This window comes from Trichosurus vulpecula, chromosome 3 (genome assembly GCF_011100635.1).
Source record: "Trichosurus vulpecula isolate mTriVul1 chromosome 3, mTriVul1.pri, whole genome shotgun sequence".
Lineage (NCBI taxonomy): Eukaryota > Metazoa > Chordata > Mammalia > Diprotodontia > Phalangeridae > Trichosurus > Trichosurus vulpecula.
Genome location: NC_050575.1, coordinates 331,988,788 through 332,000,446, shown reverse-complemented (window position 1 = coordinate 332,000,446; position 11,659 = coordinate 331,988,788).

Below are 11,659 nucleotides of genomic sequence, written 5' to 3'. Positions count from 1 at the left end.
ACAACCTCCACCCAGAAGGAAAGCCCCTCTTTGGCATAGAGTTAAACATCAGGAAATAGGATGGAAAAAATGATTAAAAAACAGAAAAAAAGTCTAACTATAGAAAGTCACTATGGTGACAGGGAAGATCAAAACACACTCAGAAGAAAACTCTAAGGTCAAAACTGTTACATCTAGAGCCACAGGAAAAAAATGAATTGGTCTCAGGCCATGGAAGAGTTCAAAAAGGATTTTGAAGATCAAGTAAGAGAGGTAGAGGAAAAATTTGGAAAAGAGATTGATGCAAGAAAATCATGCAAAAAAAATCAACAGTTTGGTAAAGAAGGCACAAAAATTGAAGAAAATAAAATCTTAAAAAAAACAAAATAGGTGAAATGGTAAAAGAGGTACAAAAGTCCAATGAGGAGAAGAATGCCTTCAAAAGTAGAATGGGGCAAATGGAAAAAAAAGATATGTAAAATTCACTGAAGACAGAAGAACTCCTTAAGAAGCAGAATTGGCCTAATGGAAAAAAGCACAAAAAATCACTGAAGAAAAAAACTCATTAAAAAGCAGAATTGGCCAAATGGAAAAGGAGGTACAAAAGTTTGCTAAAGGAAATTATTCCTTAAAAATTAGAATTGAGCAAGTGAAAGCTAATGACTTTATAAGACATCAAGAAACAATTAAAAACCAAAAGAATGAAAATATAGAAGACAATGTGAAATATCTTATTGGAAAAACAACTGACCTGGGAAATAGATGCAGGAGAGGTAACTTAAAAAATATGGAACTTCCAGAAAGCCATGATTTAAAAAAACAGCCTAGACAACATCTTTCAAGAAATTATCAAGGAAAAATACCCTGATATCCTAGAACCAGAGGGTAAAATAGAAATTAAAGAATATACCAATCACTTCCTAAAATAGATGTCAAAATGAAAATTCCCAGGAATATTATAGCCAAATTCCAGAGCTCTCAGGTCAAGAAAAAATATTTCAGACATCCAGAAAGGAACAATTCAAATATCATGAGCCACAATCAGTATAACACAAGATTTAGCACCTTCTATATTAGGGGATCAGAGGGCTTGGAATATATTTAAGGGGCCAAAGAAACTATGATTACAACCAAGAATCATCAAACCAGTAAAACTGTATAATCCTGCAGGGGGAAATGGACATTCAATAAAATAGAAGACTTTTAAGTACTCCTTATGAAAACACCAGAGCTGAATAGAAAATTTGACTTTCAAATACAAGACTCAAGAGAAGCATAAACATGTAAATAGGAATGGGAAATTATAAGGGTTTCAATAACATCAAACTGTTTACATTCCTACATAGGAAAATGATACTTGGAACTCCAAAAAAAACCTTTCTCATTCTTTGCACATTTAAAAGGAGTATATGAGACACAGGTGTGAGTTAATATAATGGGATGATATCTCAAAAAAATAAAATTAAGGGGTGAGAAAGAGCAATGCCCTAGAAGACAGAGAACGGGAAAGGTAGAATAATATAACTTATCTGACTTAAAAAAGGAACAAAAGAGCTTTTACAATGGAGGGGAAGCTGAGGGAGGTGGCAGGGAATTTTTGATCCTTACTCTCATCTGAATTGTCTCAAAGAGGAAATTACATATACACTCAATTGGGTATAGAAATCTATGTTACCGCATAGCAAAGCAGCAGAAGGGGATAAAAATGTCAGTGCTCATAGAAGGTAGGGTGGATTGGAGGAGGCAGTAGTCAAAAGCAAAATACTTTTGAGGAAGAACAGGGCAAAAGGAGGGAGAGAACAGAATAAATGGGGGAGTGGGAAAAGAATGGGGAAAATACAATCATAACTATGAGGAAAAATTTGAAGCAGATTTTTCTAATAAAGGCCTCATCTCTCAAATATATAGAGAAACGAGTCAAATTCATCAGAATAAGAGCCATTTTTCAATTGATAAATAATCAAAAAATATGAACAGTTGTTTTCAGATTAAGTAATCAAAGCTGTATATAGTCATACAAGAAAATGTTCTAAATCACTATTGATTAGAGAAATGCAAGTTAAAATAACCTGAGGTACTACCTCACACCTATTAGATTGGCTAACAGGAAAGAAAAGGAAAATTACAAATGTTGAAGAGGATGTGATAAAATTGAGACAAACGCACTGCTGGTGAACTGAAGTTGTGAACTGATTCAGCCATTATGTACAGCAATTGGGAACTATGCCCAAAGAACTACAAACCATGCATACCCTTTGACCCTCTAATACCACTACTAGGTGTGCATCCAAAAAGAGATTTTTTAAAAAGGAAAAAGGCCTATATGTACATGTGTATATATATGTGTGTGTGTGTGTGTGTGTGTGTGTGTGTGTGTGTGTGTGTGTATGTGTATAGCAGCTCTTTTCTGGTGACAACTAACTGGAAATTGAGAGGATGCCCATCGATTCAGGAATGGCTGAACAAGTTATGGCATATGATTGTGATGAAAAACTATTGTGCTATAAGAAATTATGATAAGCTAAATGCCCTTAGAAAAAATTGTAAAAACTTACATGAACTGATGCAAAGTGAAATGAGTTGAAGTGGGAGAAAATTGTACAGAGTAACAGCAGTATTATCAGATGATCAGCTATGAATGACTTAGCTCTTCTCAGCAGTACAATGATCCCAGACAATGCTGAAGGATTTATGATGAAAAATGCTATCCATCCCCAGAGAAAGAATTGATGAAGTATGAATGTAGATCAAAACATACTATTGTTTACTTTCTTTATTTTTCTTGGGTTTTTAAATTTTGGTTTATGTTTTTTATAATATGATTAATATGGAAATGTGTTTTGCATGACTACATGTGTATAATCTATACCAAATTGCTTGCTTTCTCAATGAGGGAGGTGGGGAAGAAGGGAGAGAATTTAGAACTCAATCTTAAAAACAAATGTTGAAAATTGTTTCTACATGTATTTGAGGAAAAATCAAATCCAATAAGAATTTATTAAGTACCTGCTATGTGCTGAGCACTTTACTCAGCACTGGGGATACAATTAATAAAAAAAAATAAAATAAAAACAGTCCCTTGCCCTCAAGGAGGTTGTAATTTAATGGAGAGGGAGAGACAATACACAAAAGAGAAGCAAAAAGAGGAGGAGATGGAAGGAAGAAAACTGGACAGGGAGTAGGGGTATCTTATTTTGTTGAGTTGAAACCAGGTGAAGCAGCAGATGCTGTAGTCCATGAAAATTCCAAAATCTTTTTGGTCACATGTACCATCTCTGTGACTCTGGACAAGTCACTTAACATCTTCCTGTTTCCTCATCTCGAAAATGGAGATCACAGAGTTATTATGAGGATAAAATGAAATATTTTAGAAACACTTTAGAAAGCTTAAAGTATTACAATGCTATTTAAATACTAGCTATTGTTATTATTATTAGGAATAAGTAAAACAAATTAGAAATTGTAACAAAAAGAAGTAAATCCCAACTTACATTTAATAGCATGTAATTCATACCTCAAAATAAAGTGTTGTTTCTTTTTCAAAAGGAATCGATTAAATAAAAAGTACCATGAAGTAGCACTGTAGATAAAGAACATGTTGTCATGTTAGAAAATCCAAGGACAAGAATCAGGAAAGCATCCTGGAGAGCACTTAGATGAGAATCAATGGAAAGAGAACCAGAAGCAATATTGATGTTGCAATATACCACTAAGCACTCGATAAGAGGAAGGAAATGGGTGAGTTTTTGAATGAGATCCTAAACCTTGGCAGTTTATAAGAAAATAAGCTACAAAAATTGAAGGGTAAGGAGGCACCTGAGAAAGATACTGGGATTTTCATGAACTACAAACTCAATATGATTATAGATCATGTGACATAATAGCTTTAAAGGTTAAATAATATTAAGCTTCAATAACAGAGTTCATGTCCAGACAAAGGGAGATGAAATATCTATATTCCCCCTAAGCACAGTCCAACTCAAATATTATATTCAAGACAATGTGCCATATTTTAGGAAGAACAGTGGCAAATTGGAGAGTGTTTAATTTCTGTTAAGTCTACTTGGAAACCTTTTGTATCACCTGATAGTTTATAGGTGAGAATTACTTGTCTTCTTTTGATTAGCAAACATATGGTAGTAAGCTAGTAGGATGAATGGGGAACTAGAACTCCTTCATATGAGAAGTAAAAATAACTATTGATTTTTATTATGATGATTAAGAGAGACATGATAGCTGTCTTTAAGTAGGATCAAAGAATCAGGATTATAGCTTTAGAAGTGAAACAGAACTCAGAAGCCACTGATTCCAACCATATAATTTTACAGATGAGGAAACGGGTAAAATTATCTGTTTATGAGTTGGAAAAGAGATTTGATTTATTCTTGTCACTAGAAGACAGACTGAGAAGCCTACTATATGCTTGGCATTATGTTAGATACTAAGAAGGAAAGGACATAAGGGAAATAGACCTTGCCCTCAAGTGGCACAGTTACAAAGCACTAGACCTGTAGTCAGGAAAATATTATTTCAAATCTAACCTCAAACATATCACTTAATCTCTGTCTTCCTGAGTTTCCTCAACTCTAAAAAGGGGATAATAATAGCATCTACCTCCAAGGGTTATCTTGAGGATAAAATGAGATCATATTTTGAAATCAACCATTTTGCAAAACTTCTATGTAGTTCTATGTAGATAAGATTTGTACCTATACATAAATACATAATGCTGTTGTTCAGTTGTTTCAGTTATGTCCAAATCTCCATGACACCCTCTGGGGTTTTCTTGACAAAGATACTGGGGTGGTTTGCCATTTCCTTTTCCACCTCATTTTATAGATAAGGAACTGTGGCAACCAGGATTAAGTGGCTTGCCTATGGTCACAGAGTTATTAAGTATCTGAGGTTAGTTTTGAACTCAGAAAGATGAGTCCTACTGACATCAGATTCAGTCCTCTATCCACTGTGTCACCTGGCTGCCCTTAAATACAAAATACACACGCACATACACATACATACATATATATGCATACACATATATGTGTGTATAAATGTTTGTATGTGTATTAACTGAATGCAGAATTCCAGAGAATAGGAAGGAGAGATAAAATGCTTTTTCTTAAAGAGCAAGGAAAAGAAATAGATGGAAAAAATTGACTAGGAAAGACAAGACATCTCTTCAAGAAAATTAAAGATATCAAATGAAAGTTTCATGAAAAAATAGACAAAATAAAAGACAAAATTGGCAGAAACTTAGAAAAAGAGATCAAGAAGAAATAATGGCAATGCCAAAGAATGTTTAAAATACTTAAAAATTGCATCCATTTCAAATGACAGCAAGGTTATACTTAAGGTTTTGCCAGCTAGGCTTCAGCAATATGTGATCCAAGAATTAATAGAAGAGGAGGCTGATTGTTTCCACAATCGGGCTAGCAGAGTCTGTGGGGGTGTAAGATCCACCCACAGCCAGCACCCAGAAAGCTGCTGGCACACTGGGAAAGCACAGGTTCTTTTGATCTGCTTTAATAAGGAAAGCAAGGTTAAAGGGGTTGATAAGTATACTTTAATTCAGCATACAGACAGCATTCACTTAGTTCAGGGGAAAAAGCCAGCACCCTGAACTTCATAACAAAATACAAACAAATTACAAACATCAACAGACAGACCCAATACAATTCATAGTTACCAACATCTAGGTTCAGCCCGGGAGCTCAGAACAAGGGCTGGCCCAGGGTCACGCACCACCATTGCTGCCGCAAAGAGCTCCAAAGAACAGACAGCCAACCCCTGGTTTTTATATCTTTTTCAGCGTCAGGGGTGAGTCACATATGCGACTCACCATGTGACCTAGAATCCTCACAAAGAGACAGACTTAAACCCACGTGGTCTAAAGGCCTCTGCTCTCCCAGACATGTAGACTAGGCCCTCCCTGGAGTTAGCCCCACCTTGGGCCCCACCTTAGTTGCCAATCCACACCCACTAAGGTTTTACACTTAATAGGAGTTTGGGCCTGGGGCTTAGCACCTAGTAAGGCTCAATGAATTACTCAAAGGGAACAAAAGCCAAACTATTCAAGGGCACTTGTTGAACTAAGTGCTAAGGAGCCCATTTTTGGTTACCAACACACTGATTTTCAAGAAGGCAGAGGGATTAAAGACCAAATTGCCATTATTCATTAGATTGTAGAGAAAGCAAGAGAGTTCCAGGAATAATAATAAATAAAACCCACTTCTACTTCTTTGACTATACTAAAGACTTGACTATGTGGATCACAATGAAATGTAGCAAGTCCTCAAAGAGATGGAAGAACCAAATCATCATTTCCTAAGGAACTTGTATGCAGACCAAGAAGCAATATTTAGAACTAAACAAAGTGATTGGTTTAAGATTGAGAAATGAGCACAATAAATCTGTATATTGTTATTTTTTGTATATTTGTTTAACTTAAATGCAGAGTACATAATGCAAGGTGCCAAGCTGGCCAAATAAAAACCAGAAATAAAGTTGATGGAAGAAATATCAACAATTTCAAATATGCAAACAATACTGCTCTGATTACAGGAAGTGAAGAATTAAGAAGTCTCTTGATGAAGGTAAAAGAAAAGAGTGTAAAAGCTGACTGCAAGGTTAATGTAAAAAAATCAACATCTTACCAACTGGTCCCATCACTTCCTGGAACATAGAGAGAGAAAAAATGAAAGCAGTGACAGATTTATATTCTTGGGCTCAAAGTTCACTACAGGTGGTAACTACAACCATGATTTTGAAAGATGCTTGTTCCTTGCAAAGAAAGCTATGGAAAATCTGGATAGCATACTAAAAAGTAGAGATAAAACCTGGTTGAGAAAGATCCATATAGTCAAAGCTATAGTTTTTCCTATAGCAATGATGGCTGTGAGAGCTGAACTATAAGGAATTCTGAGCCCCACAGAACTGATGCTTTAAAATTGTGGAAATGAAGAAAACTTTTGAGAGTCCCTCAAATTGAATAAAAAGGTGACCCAATCAATCAATACTTAAAAATATTTTTTCAGACTGTTCATCAGAAGGTCAAATACTGAAGCTGAAGTTTAAATATTTTGGTCACATAACAAGAAAACCAGACTCATTGGAAAAGGCCCTGATACTGAGAAAGTTTGAAGACAAAAGGAGAAAGGTATGGAAGAGGATGAGATGAATAGATAGTGTCATAAAAGCAACAAACATGGGTTTGGACAGATTTAAGAGGATAATAAAGGATGGATGGGCCTGGCACAAGATCATAAAGAGTTGGACATAGCTGAATGACTGACCACCACCAGCAACAAATGTGTATCAAAGTTATTTCAGGAAAGATGCACTAACAACCAGAGTAATCACAAAACGAATCTTGTATGAAATAGATAGCCCTTGAGGTGAGGTTTGAGTGAGCTTTGGATCTGTAAAGCAAAGGTGAGGTATATCATTCCAGGCATGAATAACATGTGTAATAAAACATAGAGAATGAAGATGGAATGTTATATATGGGAGCTAGTAACTAGGCTTGTTTTCCTGAAACACAGAACACAGTGGCGGGAAGTAATGTATAATCAGTCTGGAAGATAAGGGTCAGCTAGATTGTGAAGGAATCAAAGGGAAATAGAAGTTGTATATTATTCTAGAGACAAGTAAGAGTCATTGCATTTCCTTGAGTAATAGATCAATTGATTTATCTAGGTATGCTTTTGAAATAAATGTTTGGCATCAGTAGGGAAGAAAAATTGGAGTTAATTAAATAATTTAACAACATTTTTTTGAACTCCTATAAAGTGCCAAGTACTGTATTAAATGCTGAAGATTCAAATAACAAAAATGATAAAACATTTGCCCTCAAGAAGCTTACATTGGAATTGAAGGTGAAGCTGAATGAAAAACCATGACATAAGCAAATCACAAGAGATTAATAAATGGTTGGAATGTGAGGTAATGGAGGCTATCTGCCAACCATCCTCTTCTCTTAGCCATTTTCTTTTCTATGTCTTGTGACACTGCTCTCCCTTGGTTATTCTCATATGTGTCAGACTGTTCCTTCCTATTCTCCTTTGTGTAATCTTCATCCACATAATGCCTACTCACTATGTATTCTCCAATGCTCTATCTTGGGCTCTCTTTTCTTCTCCCTCTATACTATGTCACCTGATGATTTCATCAGTTCCTTTAAATCATATTATCATCTCAATGTAAATAGTACCCAAATCTATTTATCAAGCCCTTGACTCTCTCCTTTCTTCCTGTCTAGTTGCCTCTTGGGCATCTCAGACTAGATCTCCTATAGACATGTAAAATTCAATATGTCCCAGACAGAACTAATTACCTTTTTACCCAAACTCTTCCCTCTTCTGAACTTCCCTATTACTATTGAGGATACCACTATATTCTAAGAAACCCTGGTTTTTTAACTTGGTGATCTTAAACTACTCAATTATATTCACTGCACATATATTCATTGCTAATTTTTATAGTTTCTATCTTTACAACATCTCTTTTACTCCTTAACAATGGCTACCCAGAGTCTCATCTGGTCAACTCATACAACATTCTTTCAGTGAGTGAGAGCCCCAAACAAAATGCCAACCTTTGAGTTTGTATACCCTTCTTAGGGTATATGTGAAGGGGAGAGGAGGTATTACATGATATCTCCACAGGATGATAAGGCAAGTAAAGGTTTTCTAAGGATGAGGGATATCTAAGCTTACTTGTAGGCAGTAGGCAATGAATAAATGAATTCGAGTTTAAAAGTCTCAGATTAAGAAGTGACAATAAAAGCTGAAAGCTCTAGGATGGGAAAGGATCAAGGCCATAAGTAGAAGCTTTGGTATGTGCAAGGGAAATGATACCCTCCTTCTCTAAGAGTAGAACCAAAAAAAGAGGAATAATATTGGAGGTGATTTGACACATAAAATTTGGGAGAGGGAGTTCATGAAGCCTCGCTTTTTTCAGTAAAATATAAAACGATATACCTTCCCGAGAGAAAGGGTGTGTGGGTTATCTAGGTCAGTCAGTCTGTCGAGTGGCATTTATTTAGGTAGCTAATTTGCATACTGTGTTAAGTACTGGAGATTCAAATAAAGGCCAAAAAATAGCCTATGATTTCAAGGAACTCACAGTATAATGAGGAAAACAACATGCAAATAGCTATGAGAGAGAGAGAGAGAGAGAGAGAGAGAGAGAGAGAGAGAGAGAGTTAAATATAGTTATAGAAATAGACAGGATAAATTGTGAAAATAGTCCCAGAGTAAAGGCATTAAGATAAAAGAGAAATGAAAAAGCTTTCTTGCAAAAGGCATGACCTGAAGGAAGTCAGAGAAGCTGGTAGGACAAAATGAGGAGAGAGAGAATTCTAGGTTTGGAAGGACAGACTGAAAATTTTAGAAGTGGAGAGGTAGAATGCCCTGTGGGAGAAAGAGAAAGATACACTGATCACAGAGTATACAATGAGGAATGAGATATAAAAAAGACTGAAAAGTTAGGATGAGGCCAAGTTAAAATGGGCTTTTAAAATGATACTGAGGATTTTATATTCTTGAAGTAATAAAAAGTGATTCATCTTTTTTGAACGAGATATGCTTCATGACATGATGAGATCAGTGTTTAAGGAAGATCCAATTGACAGCTGAGTGAACAAAAGACTGAAGTGCGGAAACACTTGTGGCAAGGAAACCAAATCATCAGACTATCACAATAGTCCAGGTGTGAGGAGATCAGAGAAAGGTCAAATATAAGAGATGTTGGAAAGATAGAAATGATAGGAGCTAATGATTGATTAAATATGAGGGGCTGTGAGAAAGTGAAGAGTGTAGAATGACATGAAAGTTGTAAGCCTGGGTGACTAGGAGGATGGCAATCCTCCAAACAGAAACAGGAAAGTTGGGATGTGGTGTGGGTTTGTAGGGAAAACTAATTAGTTCATTTCTGGACATGCTGAAAATAAGATGTGCATGAACATAAAGCTCAACATGTCTAATAGGCAACTGCGGATGCAACAGTGAAGGTCTTGATCAAGGTTAGGCCTGGATAATTATTTCCAAGCAGAGAGTTGAAATTTAAGTCAACAGTAACACCAAGTAAAATGGGACATGAGTCTGGAAAGAGTAATATGACTTGCCACTCAATGATGAGGACCCAACTGAAATTAGTATAACTTTGCAAGCAAAATCATGTAGCAAGGTTATGTGACTTCAAGCTATGTTTAGCAGCTTATCAGTAGAAGTAGAGAGGGTTCATGATGGAATAATCCAAGGCTGGAGGTTGGAAAGGGATGAGTGGCACTAGGAGAAGGAAGAAAGATTATTATATGTATCTCATTCTGGACTGGACCTGATGGTAAAGTTATCTGGTGGTATGGGAAGGGGAAAGGTGGATGGTAAGAAGCATGTGTTATCTAAGCTAAGTTATTTAAGTTAGATGGCAGCCTAGTAGCAAAAAGAAGAAGCTGGAAAATAACTCATTAGGTCAAAATTTTGAAGGAAAGATAATCAAGACAGAGCAATGTTAATTGAGAAAGCAGAGAGGAATAGAGTGATTGGAGATCTTAACCATAATGAAAAGAGAGTTTTAAAAGAATTGAGGAATAAGGAGAGGAGGTAAGGTTTAGCCAGATAGAGGAATGTCAGATTTATGAAATAAACAGATGAAATATTTGGAAGAAGAATGATACCAAATTGTTCTTGAAGTCCCTAGTCCTGATCCTAGCCTAGTGGTTAAATAGTCTAGCAGTGAGGAACAGAAGTATCAGAGTAAAATATGACGATGATGATGATGATGATGATGATGATGATGATGATGATGATGATGATGATATAGCTGTCATTTATGTAAGGCTGTGAGGATTATGAGATGATTTACATGAGGCTTCATAATTTGATCATGACAATAACACTGGGAGCTAGGTGTTATTACTATTCTCATTTTATAGAGGAGGAAATTGAAGCTGATAAATTAAATGACTTGGCCAAGGTCAGAGAAATAATAAATATCTCCAAATAACTCGCCATATTCCATTAGTAGTTCTGCTTGGTTTTGATTCTGCAGAACATCATTACTTCTTCAGGATAAGCTGATCACCTGAAATCTCATCACTATGCTCATTCAATCAGTTTTTGATACTCATCACCTTCTCAGCTCCCTTAGTTGCCCCTGATTGGAAGGTCAAATGGTGGAGCAATGAACTCCTTCTAAAGTTTTCCTTTTTAGAGGGCTCACAACTTTCAAAATGTTCTGAGAAATTATCTGTTTTTTATCAGCAGCTCTGCTTGGTTTTGACTCCATGGTACATCATGCCCCCTAGTGCACTCCCCTCGTGCTTTTTCAGCTTCCTTTTGTGTGTTGTTTTCCTCCACTGAATAGTAAACTCCTTGAGGTCAAGGATCAGTTTTATTTTTCTTATTTATATCCCCAGTGTTTAGTACAGTGTCTGGCACATAGTAGGCACTTACATTTTATTGAATTTAAGTGAATAAATGTTTCTGAAGAACTCTGTCAATAACAAGTCAAGAAGGCAAAAGAACTGCATTACCCTGGTATGGTAGGTAAGTAACCTTTTGGTGACAGATTCCAACAACGAAAAGATAAGAAGATTGTCTGGTATGTTTTTTATTAGAGTGTTGAAATATGGTTGATTTTTTTTTATCTCACCCCAGTAATCAATGAGGGGCAGTGCTGC